The sequence below is a fragment of the Pteropus medius genome, unplaced genomic scaffold (assembly GCF_902729225.1).
Source record: "Pteropus medius unplaced genomic scaffold, Ma_sr-lr_union100, whole genome shotgun sequence".
NCBI lineage: Eukaryota > Metazoa > Chordata > Mammalia > Chiroptera > Pteropodidae > Pteropus > Pteropus medius.
The window spans coordinates 4,238,506-4,251,059 of record NW_024352786.1 but is presented as its reverse complement, the minus strand read 5'-3'; the positions used below and the strand labels follow the sequence as shown (position 1 = coordinate 4,251,059).

Sequence of the window (12,554 nt, the reverse complement as noted above, 5' to 3'; positions counted from 1 at the left end):
TTTTTTTCAGAGGTAACCATGTACTTGGCCAGTGTGCAGGAGCCTGGCTAAGGGCAGCATTTTAGAATCAGTCCACATGGGTTTAGATCGGGCTGTGCCACACTAGGGCAGGGTATGACTTGGATGAGTTATTTTTACTCTCTGAATCTGTTTTCTCATCTATAAAATGGGGATAATAATAGATCCAATTTCATAAGGTCATTATAAAAGTTAAAGTCATAGTGTGTGTCAAGTTCAGAGTGTGTACATAGTAAATGCTCAAATTAGAGTAGTTATTGTTAATTTATTAAAGGTATGGGAAGTGAAATTTCAGATGCTAGGCATAAAATATTTCCTTACATGTGATAATAAAAAGAACTGGTCATTATTTTAAACAAAAATAATGCAAAACAAATGCAAAACAAAGGCACAATGATACCAAGAAATAATACCAATCAGATAATACTATGTATAAGAAATAATACCAATCAGATAATACTATGAACAGGGGTTATGACTATCTCTTCACAAAGCAACTTGAGCTAATTGTGTCCTGGCATTTAAGAAATCTTTTTTGATGTTATGATAAAATTGGGTCTATAACTGATGGTTCAAGTATTGGACAATAGTTTAATTTAATCACCCACTCCTTCACTTAAAAACGTGTATTAAGTATCCATTACTCAATCCTGCACTGTGTCAAGATGATTTGGGATACACAAAAGAAATATGTGATAGAGTCTGCTCTCAAAAACATTGCAAATTTGGACTTGGTATGATTTGGGGCTGATTTGATTGGGCGTGATATGGGCCTACTAATCTGGGCCTATTATAGTGGCAACAAGTCATTCTTCCTCCAGAAATGGAAGTGCCTTTTTCAATATGTTTTACACACATTAACTGCTCAACTCCCTATATATATGAAAAGATACGAGGTTATTTATCCATATTAAATAAGGATGGACAAATCTGAGTTTAAAACAAATAAATGATTTTCCCAAATTCCCAGTGGAAGGTGGCAAAGCCATATGGATTAGAGACCATATTCCTCTCATTTTTTTCCCCCTTAGGCTTTAGCCTTCCATACATCTTGGTTGGACACTGTACAAAGTGACACAGTTGGAAAGAATAAAAAATCACTGTCCTGTAGGATTTGTGTGGTGACTTTGGGAATGACTTTTTAAAAAAATCTTTGAACCACAATTTTCTCATTTGTAAAATAATAAGTAACAGTAACTCTTGGGATAAATTTGAGAATTAAATGGAAGGTAGATCTAAGAAGTGCCTGACACTGATGAGTTGCTCAGTAATTGTCACTTGTCTCTTAATGCTGCTCTAGTATCTCCAGAATTAATTAAAACACTCATACTTCTCTAATTTACATCCAGCCAATAAAAGATTTTTATTTCTCTTTTATTATATGAGCTTTCCCTGTGATTATACTTAGACTCTGTGTGTGTGTGTGCATGCGTGTTGTGTGTGCATGTGCGCGCGCACACGCATTTTATCAGTGCTTTTTTTGGACTTGTACAGAAACTCAGCAACTGCATCTTTGGAACTAAAGGCATAAGGAATTCTTGTTTTGTTCCTGGGATTATACTGAGTTGACCCTTCTATGCCTTGTAGAATTTTTCTTCAAGACAGTTGGCAACACAAGCAGTAAGAAATGCAGTAGTTATAAGAAGAGAAAATAAAATAGGATAGTGACTAAATTTAGGGTTGGGCAAAGGCGAGGAGAGCCTCCTAGTAACAGAGCCAGGTAGCAAACAGGCTTGAGGGCTTGGGCTGTGTGAGACAGTTATGACCTGGAAGTGGGAGTGAACACCAGGTTCAGAGGAAGCTCAGGAGCAAGTCAGAGAGAATGGATCTGAATTCACACAGCCCAACCAACATGCAGTGAAGTTGTAAATATGCGTGTTCACTACGAAGCCTCTTAGAGACAAAGAAATAAAGAGGTAAGGACACCTTCATAAATCCACGACAGGATCAAATCAGAAAGTAAGAAAACAAAAGGCAAAGACATTTATTTTGTGCACAATGAAACCATTAATTGTAAATTCTCTTGTATTTTCTTTAACGGAAGTGGTCTAGTTTGAAAGAATTTATAGCTCTCTGCTTAACAGCAGAGTCAAATTTTTTACTCTTCCAAGTAAAATTCTGTTGGGGCTCTAATAATAATTATTAAAGTTAAAAAGTATTTAAGTGTTCTAATTGAAAGTCATTTATTCACCCAAAGGCCAAGTACAACACTGGCAGGCAGAATACTTGATTCTCCTCCCAGCCTTACCAATGTATTCTGCTTCATAATAGTGCAGATGAAGCGATGTGTCTTGTGGCAAAAAAAAAAATGATTCTGTTTCCACGGTAACATAACTCTCGGCTGCGTTTCTTTAGTGGTGAAGGACAACTGCTCTATCTAATGTATGTGGGTTTGAAGGAATGATTAGGAGTAGGGAAGGGACTGAGCCAAGAGCGGTGAAGGTAATTTCACTTCTAGCAGCCTGTCACAAAGGCACCAGAATCCTATAAAATAAATATAACTATCTTGTGCTTCTTTTTTAAAATTCTACAATCCAGACTTTCTGCATTAGCTGTGATGCAAAGGGAGAAAAAAATGCACCCTGTTAAACGACCTTATTTATCTCCTTTAAAAACAACTCCCAAGAATATTGAACACATTTTATGTCCTGGTGTTATTACTCCTGTGTTCCATATTGTTCCCTTCACTAATATACATATATTTATGTTCCTATTGTTGGCCTACCTCCTTTATTTCCAGACCCTCATGTCCATCCCTGGGATGTGCCACACCAAACGATACACCCTCTGTATTATTCTGAGCCCACCCCAAGATGAACTTCCCTTGCAGGTAAGTAAACCAAGGTAAACCAACGATATTCAAGAGATCTCCTTGTCCTATGCTTTGTTCAGGAAAATAGCATAAATGGGAATGAAGTAGTAATAGTCTTTACTTCATCCTTATTTGTCAACGATTTAGTGAGTGACAATTATGCACCACGCGCTTTGGTAGGGACCACAGATAAAAGAACCACCTCTTCCTTCGAGTCTCTTAAGGGACTTACGAAGAGAGAGAGAACAGCAAACTCCTATTTACTATGTGGAAAGTACAACGATAGAGCAATAAAATAGAGAGGGCCACCTATTCTGCTCTTGAGGACACTTATGCTATTTCCATAGCAATCTGCCCTTGAAATGGGCGTTATGAGTGAGGACAAACACACAGAGACACAATGAAGGAGCACAGTCTGTTCAGAAGCTGCCAGCAGTATGGCTGCTGGTATCCTGTCCATAGGCAAGTTTCAGAGGAGGTTGTATTGGTAGGCAGCAGCCAGACCCTGAAGGACTTGTGTATCAGAAAGGAGTTGGAACTCCAGCTTAAAGGTGATATCTAACATGATTAGATCATGTTTCAGAAAGATTACTCTGAGAGTTAGTCATGTGAAAGATGGAACTGGGGGAAAGAGTTAGTAAGAATGGAAAAGAGAAACCAATTGAAAAGCTCTATAGCAAGACAAGAAATAAATAATGAGGGCTAAAACAGGAAGTTCTAGCAGTCCATAGAATGCTCAAGGATCAATTGCCTGGTTTCAAATCCCAGTTTTATCATTTAATTGTGTGCCTTGACATCTCTGTTCCTTAATTTCATCTGTAAATTAGAATAACAATAGTAGGGATGTTTGAAAATTAAATGAGTTAAAATATGTAATATATTTATATCAGCAGGTGCCATGTGCAAATGCCAATAGATGTTAGCTACAACCACTAAAGCAGAAGCAGAAAGGATGGAAAAGCAGGGGGAAATGGACTTTAAACCTATCTGAGAGATGAAGAGAGTCATTTCAGGTGTATCCCAGAATTCCGGTTTTGGTGAGAACACAGACAGACAATGACAGCAACATAAGAAGTACAGGGGGAGAGATAATGAGTTTAATCTCAGATAAACTGAATGTGATCACCCACAGTGTACACAAGTGGAGAAGCCCTTTATGGAATTGGTTACATGAGTTTGGGGTTCAGGAAAAAAGATATGGGAAAGAGAGGCAGATATGTAAAATGTAGGTAGTAGAAGCCACGAATTTAATTTTGTCGCACAAGAAAGTTCACAGCATGAGAGGAGAAGACGGCTTGAGAACCAGATGCTGGGCAATGGGAGCCTAGAAGAGAAAGAGTGCAGGAAGGCTCGAAAAGTCACAGCCAGACAGAAGCCAGGAAAACTAGGATTGGGGTCAGCAAAGCCAAAGACAGAATAGTGAGAAAAACTGCAGTTTGAGGGTAAAAGAGCCTGTTGTGTCCCCCAATGTCAGCACTCCCCTTTTTCTCTAGCAATAAAATTTCTGTTGGCTCTTATAAAACCCACATTTACTGGCCTCCATTGCAAGAGGTATGGGCATGTAATTAAAGTTCGACAATGGGATATAAGTAAAAGTGTCCAGGAACTTTCTTTAAATGACAGCTAATTCATCCTTTACCCCTCCTTCCCCATCCTTTCTTCTGTTCTGCTGCCTGGAACTTGGATGCTGCCTAATCCGTGAAGACAAGGGTGAGTGGAGTTGTGGGCTGGAAGAAGCTTGTACCCCAGAGGACTTCATGGAGCAGGGCTGACGTACAGGTCTAGTTTAAATGTCTTAAGACTTTTACACAATAGAGAAATGGACAACTGTCTTATTTATTTTGTTTTCTGTTTCTCCCGGGTCAACTTAATTTTAATCAACATACTTTGTGTTTTCCTTCTTCCATAGGAAAAGATTTGGGGAGAAATCATGCCTAGTTGAAAGTTCCCTCCTTACCACATAGAAAATTTCATTCAAAAGTTCTATAAAAATATCACATGAACTGTTATTTAGAAAGTGTTATGGACTGAATGTTTGTTCCCCTCCAAAAATCTGTATGTTGAAACCCCACTTCTAATGTGATGGTATTTGGGAATGGGGTCTTTGGGAGGTGATTAGGGTTCGATGAGGTCATGAGGGTGGAGCCCTCATGATGGAATTCATGCCCCTATGAGAAGAAGAGGAGACGGCAGAGCTGTTTCTACCTGCCATGTGAGGACATAATGAGAAGGCGGCAGTCTGCAAGCCAGGAAATCAGCTCTCACAAAGAACCGGGCACCGTGATCTTGGACTTCTAAGGAATTTCGAGAAATAAATGTCTGTTGTTGAAGCCACCCAGTCAGTGGTAATTTGTTATGGCAGCCTGAGCTAAGACAAAGTCTAAAGTAGAAAGTTGCTTATGTTAGCAAGAAAAAATTAGGTAACAAGTTCAACTCTGAAAACCAACTACGATGAAGTTAAAAGAACGTTTTAGTTAAAGTCTTAAGTATAAATTATGGTCTAAAATATATCCCAAAAGAAAGTTCTGTGGTTCAAAGTAAAACTCATCAAGAAAGAGTACTTAGAATACAGAGAAGGGGGCGGGATGGCTCCAAAGACAGAGGGTGAATATAGCCCACTCCCTGGAAAGAAGGTCTGAGATGGGGGTGAGATAATACTAGCCTCTGGCTGTCACATCCCTGAGTGTCACACACAACTGAGTAAATATCCCCAAATGAAAGCTTTACTGGAAGCTTTCACTCAGGAGTACCAAGGAGAGTTCCCCAGAGTCTGCTTATACTCCATGGATGAGAGTCCAGCTGCTGGGACTAAATGAGGCAGTGGATTAGCCCGCCAAAATGCCAGATCATTACTGTTTTCTTCCTTTTTTCCTAGCCTCTTTTTGTCCTCTAGGGGAGGATAAGTCAGAAGGAAGAGGATGGGAAAGTAAATGCTGCTTACAGAAGCCACCAACCTTTGCTTTTAGTCTCATTTAGTGTTTACTTCACCTGGACTTAAATCAACTACTAAAAATATGCAAGGGACTCTGGCTAGGGTTATGAAATTCACATCAAATGCAGGGGCTAGGTGGTACATGAAGCCATGGAATTAAAGCAAGCTAATTCTCGAGTATCAATTTTATTAAAATATTTGAAAAAACACTTTATTTTTATATAAATGAGTAGAATTGAAAATTTTATGTGAATTCTTAAGATAAAATGAGACTACAAAGTTATTTCATGCCCATGGTTGTGGCTTCAGGTCATAACCTTACATCCACTGGAGCTTCTATTATTTCTCTTCTGACAAGATTATTTCAGTAAAAAAATTTCAGAAGCACTATGGTAAGATAAGTTCAGAAAAATGTGTTCATTTGGATTTGACAATTATCAGGTCTTTGGTGATGTGAGAACAGCAATTTTGGAGGAGTGGAGTTAGGAAGGAATGAGAGGTGAGGAATGGGATCACTGAGGGTAGCTGGACCATAAAGAGAAAAAAAAGAGAAAGCGAGGCAGCCAGAATGAAGTCTGGGGTCCTGTCCCATGACCACTACTGTGTCCAGTGCCAAGGAGGTTGGCATCATAATTGCAGTGAGCTCTCTCAAAGGTGTGATCCTTCCACCACTGTGGCAGCACCTACCCAGTGCAGGCAGTGGCAGGTGGCCTGGCAGCTGGGCAGGACAAACTGAGGAGCATTAGCAAGCAGTGGAGATAGACGGTGTATAATATGTAATAAGACCCGTGTTAGGAAAAGGAAAGGTTCCCTTCTGTGTCCTAAGTTAGTGATGCCATTTGGGGCAAATCAGGCTCTCACTGTTCTTGTCTGAACAATGAGGTAGCTGGGCTGGACGCTCTTCAAGTATTAGTCCAGAGCTAACATTCAAGGATACAGCTGTTTATTTTAATGGTAACTCCTGGTCTCTTTCTGAACATTTTGACTTCCTGGATACTTTAACTCCAGATGAGAGTTTTTAATCACAACTGGCACATTAAGAAAACAGGGGCTCTTGGATGTTATCTAGACTTATTGTGGTGGTCATTTTGCAATGTATACATATATTGAATCATTATGTTATACATCTGAAACGACTATAATGTTGTAAGTCAATTATATCTCAATAAAATAAAACACTGGCTCTGTGAGTTCAAAGTTAAGGTTTCTCCTGGCTGGGTTAGGAAAAGGTATAATAACTTTTCCCTTCTCAAGGTTAATAACATTGAGGAAACTGTTCTTAGACCAATCCATGCTTCTCCACTGATCACACCTTAGTAAGTGCCTCTCTTAAGACTGCTTGCCTCTGCTACAGCTAATTACTCTATACCACCTACCGGCCTCCGAAAGTGGCATAGGACAAACTACAGGCAGACCCATTTACAACACCCGCATCAACTGCTGAGTCCCCTCTGTGTGCTGGCCAGTATACTAGACTTCTTATTATCTACCATCTACCATGAATTTCATTCATTCAGTCGGTACTTGTTGAAGACATTGGTTTAGGTGCTGGTGATAAAACAGTAACAAAACAGAAAATAATTCTTCCCTCATGGAGTTTATATTCTGGAGGGGTACGCCCTTGGTCCCGTATCTTTCTGCCCTGGAAGATTTCCTATCCTCATTTGAAACATGAACAAATAAATGTGGCCTCTACTGTTAGTTGCTTATCCATTCTTCCTTCTTCCAAACCAGCAGAATTTGAACCAGCAATGCACCCAGTTAAAAATACTGAACTTTCCCCAAACTCCCGTGGTTAGGAGTGGCCAAATACGTGCACAAGTGAGTATTTGGCTGTGAATGTATGTACATATATGTGTGTGTGAAATTAAATCGTAAGATACAGGTAGAAGTCACTGGGAAAGGCCTCTATTCCCCCCAAATGAAAAAAGCCTTGGGAATAAAATTCTGTTGTTTAAGCAAAAAAAAAAAAAAAAAAAGAGAAAAAAAATAGAAAAGAAAACAGCCTTGGGAGGTGCTCTTATTGCCCGCAGGAAGCATGCTTGGCAGCGGAGTAGCCATGCTGAGGCCATGAAGCCAAACGCCATATGTCAAACACTGTGAAGGAAAAAGCTGCAAGGAGCCAGCAGGCAGCCGCCCCAGTCCTGGACCATTGAATTATGGGTTTCTTGTTATGTGAAAAAAAAAAAACGTCCCTTTTGGTTATGTCCTTTAGGTGAGGTTTCTATTCCAGTCAGAGAATTTCAGTCCCCACTGATCCAAGTGACTTGTCCCTAGCCACAGAGCTAGCAGTGACAGAACCAGAATTGAAGTACAGCTCTGTCTCCCTCCAGAAGCTGATTTCTTTCTGGACTCTTGTGGACCTCCAGGGACTACACCTCTGCCAATGCTCTTCTCATTTCACTTCCTGGCTGTTGGCAAATGTTCATATAACTCTTAAACTCACAGAATTTAGGACTTTACTTCTATGTGTTTTCTGTGCAACATTCGACTTTTCCCAGCTCCATTCAAACTTGACTACATAGCTAAACCACTAACCTCTGCAAGCCAGTTCCATCAGCAGAACATGCTAGAACCCAACATTCTCCTCAGAGAAAAGAACTGTAGAATTTATTACTAAGCCACCTGGTATTATTTTTATTACAAGAAATAAAATCCTTAAAAGCCCTGGGACCCATCTCGACCTAACTCAGGAGACTGGAGGCCCAGCCTTCATACTGTGTCCTGGTGACTGCCTTCTGCTGATTTTTCCTTTCCTGTGTGGATTTATGTATATTTGACTCTGAATCCACCCTTCTCTGCCCCACTCCCACCGCCCCGGCCTTATTGTGCCATAGTTTCTGAAGCTGACAGTTTTCCTGTTACTGTCAATATTTGGAATAAGACGCCTTGGTCTTCCAACTTCTGCATCTGGGTGTCCCTCTACTGGGCTCACACGTTCCAACACACTGGTCTGGGGCCCTCCCAACCTGTCCTAGCTGGCCAGAATTAACGAGGGCAAGCTGATCTGTGTCCTGAGTAACACGCACACGCATGCACACACACACACACACACACACACACACACTCAGTACAACAATAATAATACTAGAAAAGGTTTTCAGGTGAGCTACTTCGTGTTATCTCCCATATGGCTTCATAACATGGATTGTCAGTGACTAATGTTCTACTCACAAAATCGCTGCAAAAGGCACAGATTCCTATTTCAGGGACATATAAGAGACACTGTTTTAGAAGAACAAAGTCCTGGCATGGAACTGCAGTACATCACCCAGTACATCTTCAAAGAACAGAAAACTCTAAATTGTCTTTCTCTCCAAGGATAAACTCCCCTCAGGAAATGGCATATAAGAAATGGCGATTCTTTTACCACAAGCTTCTTTCAGCTCTGGTCCTCAGCACAGTGTGCAAGAAAGAGACTTTAACATACATTTGTAAATATATTCGTAACTTAGCCTTTCTTTCATACTTGGGAACGTGACAACATTGTTGCAAATGCACCTAAGAGAGCACGAGCCCCGTTTTGCTTATCTATTGCTATATAACAAACCACCCTAAAACTTAGTGCCTTAAAATGACAACTGTTTTGATTTTCTCACAGGAGTCTCTGCACTGGTGGGGATCTGCGATGTGATTCTGCTGCTCTACTTGGTGTCTGCTGGGCTGCAGTTATCCCAGGGCTTGACTGATAGGACGGTCTAAGATGGCTTGTAAGTCTGGCGTCGTGCCAGCAACAGCTAGCAAGCTGGTCTCAGCTGGGATGCTGGGACAGCTGGGTCACATTCTCACTCTATGTAGTCTCAGGTCTAAACTCTCTCCATGTGACCTCTCCACATAATAATCTGGCAGGATAGCTGAAAGTCTTAAGTGGCAGTCTCCCCAAATCACAAAAGTAGAAATTGCCAATATTTCTTAGGGCTTCGGCCCAGTAGCTGGCATTGTGTCACCTCCACCGCATTGTATTAGTGAGTGAGTCTCAGGGATAGTCCAGAGTCAATACGAGACTAGACTACGTAGCAGTGTCAATACGAGGAGGCACGGTCCGTCGAGGGCCATATTTGGAAAGTGGCTACTGCAAGGGCTGTACATTCTATCAAATGTGGAAATGACACTTGATCTGTTAAATCACCCTTCATAGAAAAAAAGTGTTGCCTTATTAGATAAATGAATCATTAAGACGCATAGATATTGGGAGCATCTAGAAATCGCACACATTCAGTGACTCTTATTTATTTGAAACCATGATCTCCGAAAAAAAATTCACAATTTATTCAATTGTAATATACATAAGAAATCCAGCTTTGCAAATGGATGGATAAACAATATTCTAAGACTAATAATAAGTTAATAATATCATGTATTATCTATTTATTAAGGATAGGCGCCAGGCTATCATTATTTATACATGATTTTATTTAATCTTCACAAACACTCTATGGACTAGGTATTATTGCCTTAGATTTCCAGATAAGAAACTGAAGTTCAACAAGATTTTGTAACTTGGCTAAGACCTCACATCTAGTCATTGGATGAGCCAGAATGTAAAGCCAAGCCAACCTGATAGTGAAGCCCCTGGGTTCTTACACGCTACGTTATCATCTCACTTGTTTCGTTCTATTTCACTATTTTCTTTCTTTTTTTTTAAATGCTAGTTTATTTTTTTCATACTATATATACATGATTTTTTAAACATTTTGTTTTTTATAAAAAATAAACATTTTTAATTTTCCCTCACTATTTTGTTAAATTGTTACAGACAGATCTTCAATTTGAGCGGAAACGAGACACATCCCATACTCCCATCTCTGGATATTTAGAACTCATTGACTATTTAAACAGCCTGCTTCAGCCATTATTTTACGGTCCAGGTTTTACCTTGGCATGATAGTCCAGACAGTTTCCCAGAGCTCTCATATATATATAAACATATATGTCTCTATGCTTAAACTTGAACCTCATCCAAACCCCAAGGTAATTACTGAGTAAAATCCTTCTCTTCATGATTTATCTAGGTATCAGGAAAATTTCCCCTTTGGCACTAGAGCTGTGAATCACAAACTTTCATTTGTGCCATCTAAGGACAGAGAAATAGGATACTTGTGCTTTTCATCCTGTGCTAACAAGATTTTAGCATATCTCACCAAAAATCAGCTTATCTTATGAAACGGAAGAACATTGGCAAAGATGTTTAGTGAAAGATGTTTAGTGATGGAAATTACCAGTGAACTCTGTATTGATATGGCTACCACGCGTGGGTCATGGAGGCCTCTTTGACACTGTGCTCCAGCCTCACTGGATTGCTCTTTTATAAGAATTTCCTATACTCTCCTGCCTTGAGGCCTCTATGCCATTTCTCACCTAGAAAGTTACTTATTCCAATCTCCACCTTTCTTAATCCTTCTAGTACCAGCTCAAAACTACCTTCCAAATCAAATTTTTCCTCATCATCTGAGTTGAATTAATTCCTTCTCACTGAATCTATATTAGTTAGCTATTGCTGTAGACTATCTCCCCCAAATCACCCCAAAATATAAAAGCTCAAAACAATAGTGTTTGTTTGCTCACAATTTCCTGGGCTGACAATTTGATCAGGGCTCAGCTGGGATGGCATGTCTCCATGTGGTTTTAATAGAGTTTATTCATATGTTTGCAGTCTGTGGCTGGAGGCCAGCTGGCTGAGGAGGGTTTTACATGTTCAAGGTCTTGACTGTGTTAATTGCAATGACTGAGTAATCTGAGCCTTCTCTCTCCCTGAGCAGAGAGTAGATGTCACAAGGCTGTTGTAGAACATCATTTTGCCACATTTTATTGGCCAAGCAAGCCACAAGGCTAGCCCAGATATAAAAGCTAGGGAAATTAAAATATGATTCCAACTCTTTCTTCTTCAAAAATGGCCAGTTTTAATCTTTTAAATAAAATTTCCTAAAATCCTCCTCAAAGTTGCAATCTATGGTCAGTAAATTTGAAATTGTGAACAACTTTAATCAAGTTTGCTCTGTAAGCCATAATGTTTTTAACTTTTTATTTTGAACTAATTTTATACATATGAAAGTTGCAAAAATAGTACCAGTAGGTTCCAAATATTCCTCACTCAGTTTCCCTAGTGTTAACATCTTACATAGCTGTAGTACGAAAAATGAAATGAAGTTCGCTTCGATACTATTAATAAAACTAAACACCTTGTTTGAATTTCAACACTAGTGTTCCTTTACTATTCGAGAATCTATCCAGGCTCCCACTTACATTTGTTTGTTACTCCTTCTTAATCTTCTGCAGACTTTAAAAAACTACGGTTCCTCAGTCTTACCTTATCTCTAATTTTAAAAGAGTAATGATCAGTTATTTTGTCAAGTGTTCCTCATTTGAGTTTGCTAGTGTCTGATGTTTTCTCATGATTGGACGTGATTAGACATATTCTGGACAAAAGTACCAAAGATATGATGATGTGTCCCCCTCAGTGCATTGTATCACAAATTTCAAGATGTGAATATATTTCTTGGTAATGTTGGCCTTGATCACTTGGTTAAGGTGTTCTCTGCCTGTTTTCTCACTGCAAAGTTACCATCTTTTCCTTTGAGATTATTACTTAAGAGATACTTTGAAACTATGAAAAGTGTACTTCTCTAACTTTCACCCATTAAATCTAGCATGTATCAGTGGATTTTGTCTGCAACGGTTATGACTATAGTATCTGCTCAACGGTAATTTCTATTTTCCTCTCTCCTTCTACATTTATTCATTGAAATCTACTGTATAAAGAGCTTTCCTTTCTCATTCATTTTTTTTTAATAT

General features: G+C 39.4%; 1 protein-coding gene across 1 annotated transcript in view; it reads right to left on the bottom strand.

The window, feature by feature from the left end:
* Positions 1-12,554, bottom strand: part of LOC120591213 (rho guanine nucleotide exchange factor 38-like) — a 99,709-nt gene that overhangs the window by 446 nt on the left and 86,709 nt on the right. The gene's annotated exons all lie outside the window — the stretch shown is intronic.